The sequence below is a fragment of the Quercus suber genome, unplaced genomic scaffold (assembly GCF_002906115.3).
Source record: "Quercus suber isolate HL8 unplaced genomic scaffold, Cork oak 2.0 scaffold_20, whole genome shotgun sequence".
Taxonomy (NCBI): Eukaryota; Viridiplantae; Streptophyta; class Magnoliopsida; order Fagales; family Fagaceae; genus Quercus; species Quercus suber.
Window position 1 is genome coordinate 1,804,461 of NW_027069485.1, and position 4,755 is coordinate 1,809,215.

The window sequence follows — 4,755 nt, forward strand, 5'->3', positions numbered from 1 at the left end:
ACTAAGAGTCTACCAAAACCCTTGAGAGAGAAACTTGTGTAGTCTATATTCCTTCACCCTCTCCATAGTGTCATACTTTTGATAGGAGAATTAATCCAAACACTCTTGATCAACCCTAAGTGCAGAGGATTGTTGCTAGAAACCATAAAGGCAATCACAAATCTTCAAGTAGTCTTGGAGTATCCAAGTGTTAAGATTTGCAGTCGACAATTGACTTGCATAATTGGATACTAGAACCAATTACTTGTACTAGAGGTTGTGTAAGCTGTTTCATATTGCAATTATGTTCTTAGTGGATTTAGTGAATTGGGCATGACCCTGTTTTAGTGTTTTCAAGCAAAGTGTGGGATGCCTTGTTTATCAAACCAAGGAAACTCCCCAAAATGGGGACTTCTTGATTGCGTACTTAAATAAATCTTATTGTATTTTTTTTTTTTTAAAAGAGAGAATAATCACTTAATATTTTTTTATTGATCAATTGTTTTGTCAATTATTTTTTGGAGAATAGTGTGACTGTGTTTTCAAAATCTACTATCAAAGATGCTGATATAAAGATGAAGACATGGGTCAAATTAGTTTTCTTCGCAATAATCAGTTCGCTTGTTGGATGCACTGCATACTCGTGCTTGTTTTTCACCCCCACTCCTATATCTCATATTATTGTATTGACACTTTTCACCAAACCCCTGTGTCACATGGGTCCGCAGATGGCAGATAGTTTTTGATAATTTTACATTATCAAACCAAGAAGAAGAAGAATAAAAATAAAAATAAAATAAAACACACCAAATTGAGAGAGAGAGAGAGAGAGAGAGAGAGTCCTGAACAAACAAACATGGACCATTACATTCAAAGAGAGTGAAGGATGTGGTGCAATGTGTCAAAAGAGATTGGACCTATGAATTATAAATCTAACCATTAGATAATATGTTCGTTCTATTCTCAATACATGTTAAGTTTTTCTGTCAATTGAAAATTATTTATTAATCGATCCATAAGCTTATTTTTAATACACAAGATTAGGCTACAAAAAGTTTGAAATTTAAATATTTGATTGATGACATAGCTATTGATCTTAATCTTCTGAAAATTTTGCAAACACAGAGGATATAAAAGGAAAATGTGATTCAATGATATATTTATCAAAATTCATATCTAATAAAAATATATTGAGTAGAGTATAAACATTGGCTATAAATTAGTTTGTAGCCAAACTTTGTTTAAATCAAGTGGCAAATGAAAATTAGTATCGATTTAATTTGGACAAAGTTTAGCTTCAAACTATCTCTTCCAACCTACTAGGTGACGATATATAAGATTATTTATGTGTATTATTTAAACAAGTCTCATGACTTATTAAAGAAAATCATATGACTAAAACTATATATTAATGGTCTCTTCAATAGTTACATAATTAAGGTAACTTCAAACCGGGCTTTCTTCAAAAAAAAAAAAAAAATCCAAGCCAATGTGAAACTGAACTTTTTTTATTTTTTTTTTATATATATTCATTAATTGGTTGGATTCAGAAGCTATGTGCATAAGAATTTCAACTCTCAACTCAGAACCATTGGCAGGCAAAGTGAGAGAATGGAAACAAATGGCTCTAGATTCCAAATTGATATGATTCATGACATGATGCTAAACGCTCTTTATTCTCAAGTTTAGCTTAGGATTCAATTTGATATGTAAATTAAACAATGAAATCAACCTAGAGATAAAATACATGTCCTAATCATATTTGCTGCTTGATATCCTTGAATTTAAAACTCATAAATCATAGATTTCAGTTAGCTTAATTGACAATTTTTTTTTTGTTATCACATAAGAGATTTGGTGTTTGATCTCCACTTATACTAAAAATCAATTGATGTATTGATTTGATGATAAACAACAACTATTAAGAGCACATGTTATAGATTAAAAATTTATAATAAAAAAAAAATTACAAACTCACAATCTCATGTTTAAGAGAAGTGTTATAATAATCATAGATGGTAAATTATTATTGGTTATAATTTAAACATACTACTAAAATTATTTTTTGTCTACTAATAATAACCCATAATAACTTATCACTTGTAAAAGTATTATGGACATAATATTTCTCTATGTCTGAGGATCCTATCATGCCCATATTACACATAGTTGCAATTTTGCTGGTGATAGAACTACTTGATTCATAGGCCCACCGAATATATAAATAACCCTTGCAGCCCAGATAAGGGATGAAGGTCTCACATACTTGTGCATGTTGGATTGCCACTGAACTGTTAACAATAATGAGCCCTCTATGGAGCACAGATGGGCCGCTTCTCCAGTTTAGCTGATGCATTTGATGTTCTCCAATGGGTCAGGGACCTTGGGCCTCAGAGTTTTCAGGATGTTTCTCTCCATGTGCCAATCCGCTTGACTACAAAAGGAAACCCACACGTCTTTTTACACCCCCCCCCCCCCCTTCCTCCANAAAAAAAAAACAAACAAAGAAATATTATTTTAAACCGGATGAAGAATAGAAAATCAAATTTTTTTTTTTAACTCTTAGCTATAGTGCACAACCATATATAGCTGTGCACTGTAGCAATGAAGGTAAAAATTTTACCTTTATCTCTACTATTGCAACCCTCTTTTTTATGTGTAGTGGTGCTAAAAATAGCTTTTTAGCTTTTTGGCACCACTATTGCTAGTGCTCTAAAAGTACCAAGAACAGTTGTTTGTTGTTTAAATGTCCAAACATGTGGGCCCCACACTAAGTTCTGTATTTGGTAAGGTGTGTTGTTGAAGTGGTGTTTAAGTTATGTTGTCCCAAATATGTTATTGTTTTGTCGAAATACATTGGGCCTATCTGAAGTGATTACACCTCAACGTCTCTTCTCTCTCCCGCCATTTGTCCTTTCTGAGTCTCTACTCTTTCCATCCTTTCCGAAGCTCACTTTTTCTCTCTCTCTCTTGTACAATAGTAGTCCCATCAGCATAGAGTAGCTAACCCTTCATTAACCCTTTATTAATTCCACCCACCCACTCGAATCCCTGATCACTCATCCCAATGGCCACCTGTATAAAATAAACCACGTAGTACACAAAACTCAAGCAATTATCTTCATCGTAATTCGTAATTAGCATACCTTGGCTTCCTCGTATCATTGACCAAAGTTTCAAACCCATTAGTTGTCAAACTACGCTAACCTAGCTATTGCGTAAGAAGGCTAAATTATTCTAGTTGCATAAGAACATTTCATTGATTGTCACAATTAAGCTCCATTCATGGAACACACCCCACATAGCCATTGTGCCCAGTCCAGGGATGGGTCACCTAATCCCACTCGTTGAACTCGCCAAGCGACTCGTCCTTCACCATGATTTCTCAGTTACCTTCATTATTACCACTGATGGGTCACCAATGAAACCTCAAAAAGATGTTCTTGAATCCCTTCTCGATGCCATATCCTCCATCTTTCTTCCTCCTGTGAGCTTTGATGACCTTCTTGAGGATGTTAAAATTGAAACCCAGATCAGACTCAGGCTAACACGGTCCCTCCCTGCTCTACGAGACTCATTCAAGGTCTTAGTTGAGTCAACTCGACTAGTGGCCTTGCTGGTTGATGTATTTGGTACGGATGCTTTTGATGTGGCTAAAGAATTCGATGTTTCGTCTTACATTTTTTACACTACAAACGCGACGGTTTGTTGCTGAGCTTTTATATACCTGAGCTTGATCAAAAGTTTTCTTGTGAGTATAGAGACTTGCCTGAACCGCTAAAATAACCTAGGTGTGTGCCGATCCATGGGAGTGATTTTCCAGACCCAATGCAAGATAGAAAGAATGCGGCCTACGAAAGGATTAAATTCAGTACCAAACGATACTCTCTTGTTACTGGAATTATAGTTTTAGCTTCATAGATTTGGAGCCTGGTGCTTTTAAAGCTTTGAAGGAAGGAGGAGATGGCAAGCCATCGGTTTTCCCCGTTGGACCGCTAATTTAGTCAGGTTCAGATCGTGGGGTTGATGAGTCTGAGTGTTTGAGGTGGTTGGATAAGTAGCCAACTGAGTCAGTGTTATATGTTTCATTTGGTAGTGGTGGTACTCTTTCACGTGAGCAGCTAAATGAATTGGCCTTAGGACTTGAAATGAGTGGACAAAGGTTTCTTTGGGTTGTTAGGAGTCCACATGAAAAAGCAGCCAATGCTACTTACTTTAGCGTCCAGAGCATCAATGACCCTTTTCATTTTCTTCCCAAGGGGTTCTTAGAGAGGACTAAACAGGTGGGTCTAGTGGTGCCCTCTTGGGCTCCTCAAATTCAAGTCCTAAGCCATGCACTACAAAAAAACGCGCTTTGTAGCTGCGTTTACAAAAATGCAGCTCTAGGTTGGCTTTGAGCCGTGTTTGGGAATAACACAGCTCCATCACTAGACATATAGCTGCGTTTATTAAAACGTGGATATAGACTCATTCGGAGATTTTTTTTTTTTTTTTTTCCAATAAATCCCAAAGCTGCGTTTAGTAAACACAGCTTCAACATGTTAACAGAGCTGCGTTTGACTAAACGCAGCTTAAACATGTATAGAGCTACGTTTTATCAAATGCAGCTATAAGTTTGGTGTAAAACAAAAAATAAAAAAAATAAAAAATCCCTCAATTCCACACAATTGAAAAAAACCCTAAATTAAAAACAACTCTCAGATCACTCTCAAGCTAGCTCTTGATCCACGACGCTGCCATGCTCTGAGCCACCCATTGCCCTTCTCCATCTCCACT

General features: G+C 36.0%; 1 pseudogene; it reads left to right on the plus strand.

Annotated features, from left to right (window-relative positions):
• The first annotated feature begins 2,304 nt into the window (after positions 1-2,304).
• Positions 2,305-4,376, plus strand: LOC112039075 (hydroquinone glucosyltransferase-like; annotated as a pseudogene).
• The last annotated feature ends 379 nt before the right edge of the window (positions 4,377-4,755 follow it).